The following is a 16,258-nucleotide window of genomic DNA, read 5'->3' as shown; positions in this document are numbered from 1 at the left end:
ATTTTGACAATATTAAGTGTTGACAAGGATAGAGCACAACTGGAATTCACATACATTGCTGGTGAGAATATAAAAAGGTATAACCACTTAGGAAAACATACAAAGCTAAATGTAACATAAAGCTAAACTAAAACAACCCAGCAATCCCAATTCTAAGCATTTAATGAAGAGAAAAGAAAATATAAAGACTTGGATATGAATGTTCATACCAGCTTTATTCCCAATAGCTAAGCTAGATACAATACAAATGTTCATTGACAGACAAATGCATAAATAAATTGTGGTATGTATATCCACACAATAGGATACTTTAGTTCAGTTCAGTTACTCAGTTGCGTCCAACTCTTTATGACCCCATGAACCACAGCACGCCAGGCCTCCCTGTCCATCACCAACTCCCGGAGTCCATCCAAATCCATGTCCATCAAGTCGATGATGCCTTCCAACCATCTCATCCTCTGTCATCCCCTTCTCCTCCTGCCCTCAATCTTTCCCAGCATCAGGGTCTTTTCAAATGAGTCAGCTTTTTGCATCAGGTGGCCAAAGCATTGGAGTTTCAGCTTCAGCATCAGTCCTTCCAATGAACAGCCAGGACTGATCTCCTTTAGGATGGACTGGTTGGATCTCCTTGCAGTCCAAGGGACTCTCAAGAGTCTTCTCCAACACCACAGTTTGAAAGCATCAATTCTTCAGTGCTCAGCTTTCTTTATAGTCCAACTCTCACATCCATACATGACCACTGGAAAAACCATAGCCTTGACTAGACGGACCTTTGTTGGCAAAGTAGTATCTCTGCTTTTTAATATGCTATCTAGGTTGGTCATAACTTTCCTTCCAAGGAGTAAGCGTCTTTTAATTTCATGGCTACAATCACCATCTGCAGTGATTTAGGATACTATTAACCAATAAAAAGGGACAAATGGCTGAAACAACAATGTGGGTGAATTTTGAAAACATTATGATGGGTGAAAGAAGCCAAGCACAGATGAATACTGATTAATTGGTTTTATTTATATAAAATTTTGGAAAAGGCAAAACTACAGTGGCAAAAGGCCAATCAATGATTGCCTGGGGCTGGGTTCTGACTGGGAAGTAGATGATAGAAATGGTTATATCTTAATTATAGTGATGGTTACATGACTGTATACATTTGTCAAAACTCATTTAACTGCACAATGAAGTTGGGTGCATTTTATTATATGCAAATTATGTCTCAATAAAGTTGATTTATTTAAAGAGTGATTTTCAGCCACATTTTTTTTTTCATTTATCTCTATTAGTTGGAGGCCAACCACTTTACAACATTGGAGTGGGTTTTGTCATACATTAACATGAATCAGCCATGGAGTTACATATATTCCCCATCCCGATCCCCCCTCCCACCTCCTTCTCCACCCGATTCCTCTGGGTCTTCCCAGTGCACCAGGCCCGAGCACTTGTCTCATGCATCCCACCTGGGCTGTTGATCTGTTTCACTTTAGATAATGTTCATGCTGTTCTCTCGAAACATCCCACCCTCGCCTTCTCCCACAGAGTCCAAAAGTCTGTTCTGTACATCTGTGTCTCTTTTTCTGTTTTGCATATAGGGTTATCATTACCGTCTTTCTAAATTCCATATATATGTGTTAGTATACTGTAATGTTCTTTATCTTTCTGGCTTACTTCACTCTGTATAATGGTTCAGCCACATTTTTAAAAGGCCTGACCTTGAGACCAGAGAGAATTTTTTAACTGAATAATAAAGACTGAAAACTCCCATTTACTATGGAAAATTCGTCTTATGTTCTTAATGATTAATTTTACATTCATCAGCTTCAAAATAAAGCTTCCTTGGCAATATAATGTTGAGTAATTATCATGAATACGACTCAAATGCTTCATAAATATGTCTCTAAAGGGTTGGTGTAATGGGTATTTCCATGTAGGAAAATGAGTGAAGTGAGGTAAAAGTGAAAGCAGTCTTACTGCATTTCTGCCTACCTGACAAGTGTATGCATCTCCAAGTGTGATTCCATTCAGGAATCCTTTCTCTGGGAAATCTCCATGAAGACGTCTATAAACTGCTTCACAGACATTCAATCAGTGTGGATTTTGTACCTAGTTGGTCAAGTTTACTTTAGGGAAATTCTGTCTTTAAATCACAAAACACCATGTTCCCAGAATGATGGAGGAAATTCTGCCTATTTTTTTTTGTCAAGAAAGGCAGTATGCAGGAGACTGAAGAGCATAGGCTCTGAAACTTATTATCTATTCAATCCATCCCAGTCAAATCTGGGCTCTTCCTTTTACTAATGACATAACTATAGGCAACTAATTCAAGCTCTCCAAGTCTCAGTTTCCTTCTCTGTAAAATAGGCATATTAGTATATATCTACCTTAAAGGATCATCTAGGTGAACAGAAAGACACTAGATGGCAGGCACTTAGCACAATGATGGGCATAGGTTACATCTTCAGTAAGTGCTAGCTGCAATTATCAAGGGGCTGAGAGTACTTCCTAACCCATTTAAGCTATAGCAAAGAATAGGTGACATCATGACTATTTAATTGCAAAAGATAATGGAGAGATACTACATGATTATGAGTCATATTTATGAATGAACTAGATATGAAATGTCTGTACTTTCCCTTTAAAATTCTGTCAAATATTCAAATTCCTATTTTTAAAATCTCCTAGAAATAAATAATAAATTAGCTTCATGCTAACACACATAATTTAAATGAAAAAAAAAAAAAAAACCTGGGGTAATATCTAAACTTTAGACCATGAAATTAATCCCAGCAGTCAACTACTGCTTGACACCATGGTCTCCTCTCCTGAAACATTCCAACCTCTTTCTTTTAATGTATTAAAAGAAAATACATTAATTTTTGGTCAAGAGTGTTAAATCCACTTAGAAATATGATTAACAATGACAAACCATCTGAAATATTAACAGGAGTTGTGTTTTGATCATTTAAATGTGATGGCTGACAAAGCCGACTTCCTACCCATTTTATCAAGAGCCAAGTGGTAGTGAAATCACCTTCTGTGGGTTCAGTTCATTTCGGAGCCTGACACCCATTGGGACTTCAGCCATTAGAACCATGTTTAAGGTGACAGTAAGGAAAACCAAAACAATACTGTTTGGTTCAAGGATTTCCCTAGAGAAGATGTTTTGCCTGAGCATTTAAGGAAGAAAACAAAATACCACTTTGCTACTTTTAAACGAATAATAAGAAAGCATGAAAATATCCTTTTTGGCTTCTTAGAATTTTTGCCTCTGGTTCTCGGAGCTCTTAGATGTAAAATGGGAATTAACATGGTTGTTAAAGGTTTAAAATTACATAATATCAACCACAGAACTTCTTCCAGTTCCGATAGAAAGTTCACATTAGGGAAAATCCAATTGGTGGCAGAAAGTAAATAGATTTCTTTTCTGAAAACTAGTTTTAATATTAGTTATGAAATAGTCTGCTTTGATTAAGATATTTCCATTACTGTGGGAATTCAGTAAATTCTTTTACATGAAAGTATAAATTTTGGTTCACTTGAGGAAACTAAATTCTAGAAAAGTTTAAATATCAAATGACTATCTCTCTACCCATTCTGTACGCTGGCTCTGGGGATGATGGCAACCTCTCAGGTGATCTTACAGCCATATTTTCACTCTGCTATTTCCTCTGCTTAGAACTTGCTTCTGCATCTCTTCATTTGGCTAATTTATATTCTTCCAGGAAGCCTTCCCAACCCACCTTGGCTCTTGCTTGTGGGAGACTGGCCCTCTTCCAGAGGGTTCACATAGCACCCTGTCTCTTTCCAATCTAGAATTTTCTCACCTCTTGTGTTAGATTGTAAGCTTTCCAGAGGCTGAGGTCTGTGCTCATCTTGTTTACCATTATTTCCCTGCCATCTGCACAGTTTTCAACAAACAGTTGATTAATTAGTTAATTAATGCTTCTTCTACTAACTTAAAACACATTGGTCCTTTTGATGAAACTTCAGCTCTGATCTAAATACTGACCTTAGGCTTCAAGGCTTCCACTCATACCCACCACCCACATGCCTAATGTTGTCAACTCCTCCAACCAATTTAGACCGATTGTGAGTGTCCTTGTATTTCTGTAACCCTGTTGTTCACCTCTGGTCCTACTCAAAATTAAACCTGTTAACTAGTTTATCTCATAGATGTCCCCAAGTTCCAATATTCTTCTGTTCATGGCTTTTTTTTTCTGGAAACAGTTATAAAGAATTAAAAGTAGATTTTGTAGCAGAGTAAGCTAATTCAGAGAGAAATTCATTATTTTGCTCCTTGAGTTACAGTCAAATAATGTATCTCACCAGTTCATCCAAATAGCTGACTTATAAAGACAGGAGATATTTGGGTGCCAGGGTGGAGGAGCAGGGATGCTGGCTTTCCCCAGAGCCATGGTTTCTCTTCTAGCCACATAGGGGGACCCCTTCCCCAGGGCCTCTGTCAAAAGCATAGGAGTTGAACCATCTTTTATAACATTAGTTCTATGAGAAAATATGCTCAAAGTTTTAAATAACTGACTTCTAGATTTACTTCTGGAATACAGTCTTCTCATTTAGGCTCTGTGTATAGAAATCAAGTGGAGTAGAATGGAAAGGGGCTAGACAGGACAGGACATAGTAGGAAATGACTCCAGTCTTTGCATCAGAAGTGACCTGTTCAGTTTCCTCCAGGAGCAGCAGTACAAGAAGTAGATTTATAAACTGTCACTACTTTTAGAGAGCTAATATTTGAAGCACACTGGTAAATTCTCAGTGCTTGAACACAACAGGCCTTTAATGAAACATTTCTGATACACAGAAGATTGAACTCAGGTCTCCTGCATTGCAGGCAGATTCTTTACTTTCTGAGCCACCAGGAAAGCCCACATTGAAGATTAACAGATACTATAAAAGGCAGTTCAAAAGTCCCTTGGGTGAAGGAGTAATTCCTGTCTATGGTTCCTTCAACTTGGAGCACTACTGAAAGGAAGAGAGGAAATAAGTAATACTTAAGTAAACAGTGCGAAGTTCTAAAGAAAGACAAACCCTGAGTGTCCCACCTGGAAGGGTCTCTTGAATGTTGGCCCAACTTGGCCTCTTCCACTGCCTCTTACTTCTCCTCTGGACCCTCTCTGGATGGTTTCTTCCAGTCATCTGGCCTCCACCATACAGAAAAAAACAAACAAACTATAGCTTCATCATGGAGCTCCTACCACTCCCACAGGTATGGTTCTAGATGCCAGCTAGACCACCCCACTTGGATATTTTATAGCCACTTCATATCCCACTCCCATTTCAAACTATGTCACTCCCCCTTTCAAAAACAAAAAAAAATTCCTACCACCAACTCTCTGAACTCCCTAGCTTAGTTCGTAGCATAACTGACATTTCTTTGCCATCTTTGATCCCTACTACTTCTGTTCATCCCATGTTCATTCTACCAGCACATTCTGATGACTCTGCTCCTACCAATCTCTTAAATCCCAAACGTGCTTCTGAGGCACATAGCCACGTAGCAGCAGCACCTGGCTTTTCCAATTCCTGCAGAGGTCACTTCCCTCTGGGATATTAAAGAGAAGGTGGTTAATTTCACATTTGCCTCTGAGTCAGTCACCCTGCTGCTTGCTTCACCTACTGCCCGGCTCCGAACTTGGCTCTCATGCCTATCTGGGACCTAGGCTCACTTTCTGTTGGTCATTGCCTCAGTTTCCAGAACCTGTGCCTTTTGGGGACATGACACCTCCATGCTGACCTAGAGAGGCCTGACCACCTCCTCATTTCCCATCCTAGGCATACATCCCATCCACTGTTCATCCCCCAAAACACCACTCACACAAGCCAACGTGTGTAATATACTTTTACTCTGCAGATTTTAGAATCACAGAAGGCAGCAACACAGTTCAGCATAGATCAACAAACAACTTAAAAGTGTACCAGTCACCACTTGTGTGAGGCTCATTCTTGCTTCAGGGAATTTTTAACCCCTCAAAAGCCAACCAGTACCACTTCTTTGGGCCCCTCTCCCTCTCTTTACACAGACCATGGCTGTGTCTCCCACTACTCCTCTAAGTTCCCGTGTCCCCACAAAACTCTTCTCTCTCAGAGCCAGAAGAAAAGGAAAAATTCATGTGACTTTATTTTGTAGGATGCCTGAATTTGACTCTGAAGAGGCCTCCCCCAGTATAACATATTCCACACATCAAGAAGCTTTCTAGCCGAGGAGTTCTCCCACAACCATGGAGAGAGACAGTCCAGGTGATACGGCCATTTCTTCTTCAAGGTAAACCCTGTTCTCTCCTTGTAACATGTCTTTCTTCTCTATCCCTTCAGGCTTCACTTGAGTTCAGGCTGTCACAACTGTCATTACCTGGCTGGCCTCCCTCTCTTCCGTCTCACCCAGTCTCCTCCCTACCCCACCTCCCGCTCCACCATCAGATTTATCTTTCAAAGTCCAACTGTGTCACTCCCTCTGATGTTCTTTAGTCACTGAGTCATGTCCGACTCTTTGCAGTCCTATGGACTGAAGCCCACAAGGCTCCTCTGTCCGTGGGATTTCTCAGGCAAGAGTACTGGAGTAGGTTACCACTTCCATCTCCAGGGGATCTTCCTGACCCAGGGATCAATCCTGTGTCTCCTGCATTGCAGGCAGATTCTTCACCACTGAGCCACCAGGGAAGTCCATGTCACTCCCTTATCCAAGCCTTTCCCAATTTCCTACCACTTGCAGAAACATCTTAAGTGTGCAGTGCAGCCAAGACTGTGATTTGGCTCTGGAAGCCCCTGACCCTACTCATAACTAAAGTCATGGCCATTCCCTGAACAAGTCACAGTCATACCTCCTTGAGTTTGCACCTGTCCTCAAGAACTCCAGCTCGAGCTCCAAAACAGCTCGCACACCATCCTCCCTATAAAATCCTCCCAAGGTATGGAGCCTCATCAGGGTCTAAGTTCTGTTTTCCCACAGAATTGCTACTTACCTCTACTGGCCCCAAGCAAATGGCATAGATCGACTTATTTCCATCTTATTTACAGTACACTTTACCCACAAGAGACAGACTCTGTCTTTTCCCCTTTGAGCCTCAGTGTCTCGCACTGTGATTTTCACAGACTGTCTGTTGAACAGAAGATTAATTTGTGAATGGATGCCTATTATGGAAGAGTCTAAAGTCAGCAAGGAGGATTATGAGTGGCCAATGTAAGTCTCTTCATCAGACTCCATGCACTTGAAGGATGAAGACAAGAAGGCTTGTCTTGATACCTCTATTACCCATTCCCAAATGGAAGATGAACTGGACTCAGAATCCAAAGACTAAAGAGGAGGGGTCATCCAAGAGTACCCTGAACAAGATTCACTAAAATTAATAGAATATGGATGAGGAATTTATTTCTGTGCCTTGTGTATGGCAGCACATTTTTCTTTTTTTGGCCATGCCACATAACTTGCAGGATAACTTAGTTTCACAATCAGGGATCAAACCCAGGCCCTTGGCAGTGAGAGCACAGAGTCCTAACTACTGGACCACCAGGGAATTCCAAGTGGTGTCTTTATTCCTGAAAGCAATGGCTAAACATGTTTGATTAGTGCTAAAAAACTAAGAGAATTGCAGGGTCTATTTTTCTTAAAAATATTCACAGACAATGGCTCTGAATGACCACCACACCTTTCCTATCACCATCAGGGGCAGCCTTGGTGCTTTCAGGTGCAGCTTCAGGGTGCCTGTGAGAACATACACAGATCACAAGCAGGTAGAGAGAGACAGAAAGCATTTATTTTTAACCGTGATTTAGGAAGGGTTCTGTGGACACTGGGACAGTCAGAAGGCAGGAAGCGAGTTCAGGGAACACACAAGATGGAGATGACAGATCAGCTGAGGGGATGCTGGTGAGGAGCAGTGGCTACTAGTTTAGCAGTTTGAAGCTGTCCCGAATCACCAAATTCTCCTCTCTCTAGCATTTTCTGGCTTTGTCAGATCTCCAACAGTGAGAACACTACATTGCAAAGCATAAGAGATCTATGATGCACCCAGTATGAGGATGACACTAGGAATTTACAGTCCAAATGGCTGCCACACAACAAACTGCACATTTAAATGGAGCACCTAAGTCATATCTGGCTAACAAAAGAGCCACCATCTGTGCACTTTTAGCAAAAAGAAGCTTGCCACAGAATGCTGATGTAGACTGATGCCTCATCATGAGGCTTTCACAACAAGTGGAGTTGAAGCCTGGTGTCATCAACTCTAATAGGAATTTCCAGATCTGAGATTATTCCACAATGTTCCAAAGCCAGGTGGAAGAGAGTGGGTGGCACCAGGCTTTGAATCTCACGTAGAGGCTGCCAGCCAGGGCTTGCCTGCCAGTGGTACCACACTGGACAATAATCCTGTTGGCCAGGTCTCTCAATCTACCTCCAAATCAGACATTAAAATGCTCTGATGATGAAAGTACACTCCATCTGGGTTCATTACAGAAATTGCAACAAAGTTTGTTACTTATATGTAAACTATAGTGATATTTAAGTCAGCTACCAAACATTTATTGAGTATTTGCTTTATGCTAGAAATTGTGATAAATTCTTTTCTATGTTCAAACTCAATTCTCAGATCGATGCTAGGCCATGGCTCCTATTTTATTACGATCCCCATTTTACAGAATGAAAAACTAAAGCTTGACAGGATTCATCATGGCCACTTACCCAAGATCACACAGTGAGTGAGTGGGAGAGCAAGGATTTGTACTCCAGAGCTCACAGACTTAGCCTCCATGATATTGGAGACAGGATCTGGAATCTGAAATGTTTATACAACTTTATCTTTATACAACTTTAGCCTCAACCAATATGCACGTGTATGCACAGGGTGAGGCCCTGCCCACAGGAACCGTGCACTACTGGTTCCCTTAGTTACACTAAGCAGTAGCAAGTTGGTTTGGAGGTCAGCAATGTTCCTTCACCATGTGAGCTTAACCGAAACAAAATCATCTCTGGCTTACTGTGTTCTGGCCCCACATTAGAAGCACAGTTACTCACTAAGGGAAACATTATCCACGTGTTTCTGATTCATTTACACCCAACTTATCCCAGTCTTGGTCCGAATGCACTGTCAACCAAATGACTTACAAAAAGCTTTTCAAGAGCCTTTTAACTTGGTCTTTCTTCAAGTTATGCCAAGAGTAAATGGAACTAGACCATCTTAAAATGTTAAACTTAGAAAGCAAGGTGTCCAAGGAAGCCAGAAATACAGCCAAGAAGACATTCTCATCTCTGTAAGGGACACTTCCAAAACTGCAAGTGTAAGAGTTCTCCAATAAATGTAACCAACAAATGAGCCCTTACTATAATTTAAAATCAGAAAAGGAAAAAAAAAAACTTGTCTAAAATGCTTGATTTATAGCTCAGGTTAGAGCTTTTTTTATTCTCTAAGCAAATATCCTGACTACTTCACCACATAGAGGAGCAGCAAATGATTGATGGTTATATTAGGATTTTCACCTTCAAATCCAAAGTATTTTAAATATATATCCCATATATTGAGAGAGACAAGGGAGAGGGGTGTGACTATCATGGGAGGATAGAACTAGAACACAAAGAGTTTGTGATACCTGTCACTTTCTCACCACAGAGCTTCAAAACACCCCCAATCGTGGCAGGAACACAACCCAGTACTCAATTTTTTTATTTGCTGTATTCATGTTTGTCTGAAACTTTCTACTCAGGACATGAGCCCATTCAGGTTAACTGAAGATGCTGAGTAGCCTGAGAAAACCATCATGATCTGAGAAGACTAAAGCAACTTAAAACCTGTAGGCTTTATGGCTGCAGAAATCTTGTTAGGTTCTCTCTGTGGATAACTGAAGTTAAAATGTCCTTAACATGTTCTTCTGTGCAGAAAAATACAGCTCTTTGTTTTTCCAATATTTGGAGCAAGGGACTCTACAGAGATGAAGGCCTCCTGAGAGGGTTGGCTTTTCTTTACTTAGGTGGTGATTATGGCTGGGGGAAGGGCCATTCAGGGCTCATGATAGTCTTCCAAGCACATAATGTGCCATTAACACTGTGCTAGCCATGGAGGGGGAGAAAGCATAAGTACCATTAAGGAAGATAATGCATTGCTGATTTGCATGTTTGAGTTTTTCCCCCCAAATTTTGAAAGACATGAAGTTATAGCCCATTAAAATTTTTTAATGAAAAAAAAAAAAAGACCCAAACCACTTCTTATTACAAGCATATCTGAAAAAGAACTCACCCACCACATTCATCTTTCTTCTAAACTGGCTGAATATTTTAAATGGTCCCCAGCTGATCTAATCTTACTGTCTGGCCTTACTTCCCTTTACAATCACTATATAAGGAAAGTAGACTCATGCTAAATCCAAAGAATCAGTGGCCCCCTGAACAGCAAAATAAAAACAGTAAGAGAAACTAAAGATCGATGCTTTACTCCGTACTCCGAACAAGATTCCCTGGATATCCTTATCTTTCAGATTCCTGGGGTTTTAAAAATACAATTTCCCACTCAAAGAATTGTCTTTAAATGTTAGGGAAAACTTCAAATTTCTAAATGAAAAATCCAATATCATGTAGCAAGCCCTTTGGGAATATTCCTATAATGATCATTAAGAGAGAATACATACCTTGTAACCAGATGGATCTGTGACTAAGGGCAAGTTAATTTCTGCCTCTTGCACTAGTTACCTCTTGCTACGTAACAAACTATCACAAACCTGGCTGTTTAGAACAACATGTGGTTATCAGCTCAGTTTTTGAGCAAGAATCGAGCAGCCAGCCAGAGCAAGAGTCTCACCTGAAGGTGCAGTTAGGAAAGTCTTTGCTTCCAAGCTCCTTACATGGTTATTGGCAGACTTTCACTTGTTCTTCAAGAACTGTTAGATTGAGAGTCTCAGTTCCTAAGTAGCTGTTAGCAACTTAAAACCTACAGGATTTGTGGTTACAGGGATCCTTTTGAGAGTCAAAAGGATGACAATAAAGTCTCTAAAATGTCCTTCTGAGTGGAAAAATAATTGTATGTCTTGACACATGGATCTCCCCAACATGGCAACTTGCTTCATCAAAGCCAGCAAGGGGGAGAAGCCGCTAGCAAGATAGCAATCATTATCTTATGCAGCATAATAACATCCCATCAGAAGTAAGATCCCATCACCTTTGCCATATTCTGCTGATTAAAGCATGTCTCCGGGCCATCCCACACTCAAGGGAAGGTATAACACTGGGCACAAATTACCAGAAGACACAGATCACTGGGGTCTATCACAGAATCTGTACACCATATCGCTGTATTTCAATTTTCTCATGTGTCAAATGGAAATGATATTGACCCCCACCTTGCCATATTGTTTGTGTTTATTTACATAAAGAGCTTCAAAGAGTGCCTGACACTTAATAAGTGCTTAATAAACGTTAGATACTGTTTTCAGTGGGTTGTTTTTATTTTTTTTTTTTTTTTACTATTTTATTATTATGTGCTGTTAGTTACACTCTTCTTGCTTCCTATCAATTCTGTGCACACATCAGAGTAAAGAAGGTAGGCAGTATACTAAGGTATGAGAATCTAAGCTGCCTAGTATAAGTACCACCCAAACCAGAATCCAGCTGTCTCCACCACATGCCACTATCAACCTAACAACCTTGGAATGTAAAATTAAATGGGAAAAAAAGAGGCTTTCTGGTTAAGTCAGGAGAGATCACTAATGTCTTAAACCTGATCCTCTATCTGTCTCTCGAAAGTCAACCTATGTAGTGGGTCCAACCTTTAGGAAACATCACCAACTTTCTATTTTCCAACATTATTCTAATCATAAATTTACTGAAAATAACTAGAGTTAATAGGACCTATGGGTCCCAGTACTGTTTTCATCAACAGTGCATTTAGATCTGGTGTTGCTCTAGCCTCTGCATGGGAAAAAGAAGGGTGAGTTTTGTGCCCGTGTGCCTCATTTTAAGAAAATCCACAGGACAGGAATTCAAACTTTAAATCTAAGAAACCAAGTGTATTTACAAACAAAACAAACACATTTATTTTCATTAGCAAAAGGATTCACCTCTAACCATTTACATGTTTCGAGATTAGATGGATAACTTGAAGAAGAGAAGCCAAAAGTTAAAGAGTTAGGGGCTCACTCAAGTTATGATTGTATGTAGTACTTTCATTGATTGCTATGGTAAATTTGTCCCGCTTCACTTGTTTTCTGATTTTTAATCTTCTTAAAAGATAATTGACCATTTAAAGCAAAAATAACAATGTGTCATGGGGTTTAAACTATATAGAGAATTAAAATATATGACAAAAATACCACAAAGGACAGGAAAGGGGAAATGAAGTATGCTGTTGTAGAAAACTTTCATGTGAAGTGGTATATGAAAACATGTTACATGAACTGTTATGTGAAAACAGATTGTGATGAGTTAAAGATGTAAATTATAAATTCTAGAATGACCGCCACAAAAATATATTAAAAGATACAGCTAATAAGTCAACTAAAACATGATAAAACATGGTGATTAAACAAAACAGTAAAAAGTACTCAATCCAAAAGAAAGGCAGGAAAAGAGAAAAAAAGAAAAAATGACAAAAACATCAGAAAACAAAGATCAAGATGGTAGCTTTGAGCACAACCACATCAATAATTATGTTAAACATAAATGATCCATAAATATTCCAATCAAAAAGCTGAGTTTGTCAGATTGGATAAAATGTAGGACCCAATTCTTTGCTGTCTGAAGAAACTTATTTTAAATATAAAGACAGGTAAGTAAAAAGCATACAAAATGGAAAGCAAGAAATACTAATACCAATATTAACCAAGCAAATATTAGTCAAATGAGGATTAATATCAGACACAATAGACAAGGAATGTTTGCAGAAAGAGGGATATTTGCAATGTCCTTATAATAATGATAGGGTCAAATACAAATTAGATAATAATCTTAAATGTATATTTATCTAATAACAGAGCATTAAAATACATGAAGTAAAAAATATTGAAATGGAAGAGAAAAATAGACAAATCCACAATGACAGCACACAGTCTGTAGTCAGCACATGGTGTACCTATTATTATCATTATTGACATCATCATTCCATCACTAACATTCTGAACCATAAGATTCAAGACAGGACTGCCTGTTACACCACTATTATTTAACAGTATTTTGAAATTCTATCCAAAATATTATGGGAAAAAACAAATACAAGATGTCTTAACTATCAGAATGGAGGAGATAAAATTACCATTATTTCTAGCTGAACTGGTTATATGCTTAGAAATCAAAAAACAAAACAAAAATCTAAGAGGTGTTAGAATAGTAGGATTCAATGAGGGAGATCACTTGAAATCAGTAATTACATTTCAATGACTTTCATGTATACTATCAACAACCCATTATAAAGTATAAATGAAAAGGAAATTCCACTCATAAAAAACAATAAAAGATGCTAAATTCCCAGGGAAAAAACATTAAGCCTTCTGTGGTAAAAATAAAAATATTTAGTGAGAACTGCTTTAAGAGACTGTTGGGCAGTCATTAGAATAGTTAAACTTTAAGTCTCCGTACACACTTGGTTTAAATCGGCACCCTGAATCCTTACAAAACCATGGAGTTTAGAACTCCCTCATCTCCCTGCAGGGAGTTTCTCCAGAATGCTCTCCTAGATTCTGAAGAGAGATGCAAAACTCATTCATTAGTGCATCCAGCACCCAGAAAAGTTCCTGACACATAGTAAGCACTGAAATGATATTGGATGGATGGATGGATCAAAGTCAAAGTGAAAGTTGCTCAGTTGTGTCCGACTATTCATGACCCCATGGACTATGCAGTCCATGGAATTCTCTAGGCCAGAATACTGGAGTGGGGTAGCCTTTCCCTTCTCTGGGGGAATCTTCCCAACCCAGGGATTGAACCCAGGTCTCCCACATTGCAGGCGGATTCTTTACTAGCTGAGCCACCAGGGAAGCCCAAGAATACTGAAGCGGGTAGTCTATCCCCTCTCCAGCAGATCTTCCTGATCTAGGAATTGAACTGGGGCCTCCTGCATTGCAGGTAGATTCTTTACAAACTGAGCTATCAGGGAAGCCCCAGATGGATGGATGGATGAAATAAATGAATCACTCATATATAAGCAACTTCACAAACTCTCTTAGAACCACCCTGGCAACAGTGGATCTCTGACCCAATAAAAGTTCCTCAGAATTGACTCATTCCATCTTGTACTTGATTCAAGGGCACTTCTAGGATCAATCCAGGTCCCTTTTAACAAGAGATAAACAGAAATTGGGAGAGCTTTTATTTTCTTGTGGTACAGAGATGCATGTATTATATTGAAGTCTTATCTTCTGAGACTCTGAAATGTCCTACACTTTATCAGGAGATTCACAGATATTCATCGCCATGACCGGTCTTTAAGGTTTCACAGTTTTCCAAGGTCAACTAGGGATATTTTGTATTTTAGCATAAAAAAAATAACCTGAATATAAGAGTTCTGCTCCTGAACTGCTCCTGAAAGGTCTTGAAACTATCCCATGGGGTTGGTGCATGCTGCAACAACTTTTACTAGTTATTCAATCAAATATTTATTGAGGATTAATTTTGTTACTAGATGCTAGGAATACAGCAGGAAATGCCCCTACTTTCTTGGGGCTTGCATTCAAGTGTGGAAAAATAATCAACAAACAAATGCATCAAATACCTACAGATAGTGAGTGATGTGTACTATGCAGACACTATTAGGGTCATGAAATCTATTAATTTAGTTTATCAACATGTTTTCTTCCCTGACTGATCCTCAAGTTTGTGCCCATAACTAGTACTTTTTTCCCTCTATTGCCTTTGTTTTCTAATTTCTGGGAAAGTTACTTAAAAAATTGTATGAAGGGACCCCATACTTGCAGCCAACTCAGACTATCATTTTCCTTCTTTGTGGGTGTCATTCAAAACTTCTAGAGGCATTCTGGAGCAGCTGCCTTTTCTATTTCAGTAAGAATGTGTAGGCAGTCTCTTGATATATGGCAGTACACGGGCTTTAAAATTAGGAAACCAGGGGAGAAAGTTTCCAGCTCACCTGGTACATTTCTCTTCACTTCATCACAGAGCTGTGAGGGTTGGTCAACTGAATCACTCAGAACCAGCAAACTGTTTTAACCTTGGAGAATACTCCACCAAGATTTCACACAACAATCTTTGACTAACATTTCCCTGGGATGTCATATCTTTCTATTATCACTGGATAGCAATATTGATTCTAAAAGGAATGACTCCTAATAAAGTTTTCTTCTAAATCATACCAGAAGATGTTATCTTATTTAACAAAATGGTGTTGATTAAAAGGCTGAAATGAAAGGTAAGTGGGCTGCTTTGTTTACTGGTGGAAGCAATTATTTCTTCAGCCCTGGTCTTCCATCTCCATAAATTAATGCTCTTTTCCCTGTGCTTCATTGATGGGTGATGAATTATGCAAATATTTTTCCTGCAAGAATTAGATGAAATAGTCTCACCAATTCTTACAGAAAGACATTATAAATAACGGCAAACTATAATTCGATTTAAAATATTGTCCTCATTTATGGCCATACCACCCTGAATGTGCCAATCTCATTTATTAATAAAATATTGTCCTCAATTTAGGTCACCTAAGTTCAAATGTTTTAACCTTTGAATCAACTATATGAATCAAATTATATTTGTACATACATGATTTTCTACAGAAATGAGCAATTTTGGCATTTGCTTTATTAAGAGAGTGATTCTTGGCCAGTTTAGAATTATATCATTTCAATTCAACAGTCATCTTCTTTTCTGCTACTAATTCTACTGCTTGAAGATAATCATTTCATCCTGATGTCATAAGGAAAATAAAAATAAATTTGATAGATATTGTAAAAGAGTCTAGAAAATGCCCATAAAATAAATAAATAAATAAATTTGATTCGTTAATTCACATAGTCTGCCTATTTCACAATAAGGGTGTAGGTGCATTAACAGTTTAAAAGTCAGATAATGAAGCTATTTTTTAAAAACTAGATGAAAACCAAATAACTCAAAATAGTTCACAATTAAACCAAAAACTTGTTCTTGCCCTTTTTCTCACAAATGAGGTATTTAAAACTGCAAATTGGCTGAGACTCTAATTGATCCAAAAGCAATTCTGATCAGCAGTCTTAATAATGTGCTAGCATCAGTTCGTCCCAATTCCCAGGATTTGCACGTGTCAGCATGACTCAAGAGAAAGACCTTAACCATGGTCTCAACAGC

This window comes from Odocoileus virginianus, chromosome 13 (assembly GCF_023699985.2).
Source record: "Odocoileus virginianus isolate 20LAN1187 ecotype Illinois chromosome 13, Ovbor_1.2, whole genome shotgun sequence".
Classification (NCBI taxonomy): domain Eukaryota; kingdom Metazoa; phylum Chordata; class Mammalia; order Artiodactyla; family Cervidae; genus Odocoileus; species Odocoileus virginianus.
This window is presented reverse-complemented; position numbering follows the sequence as displayed.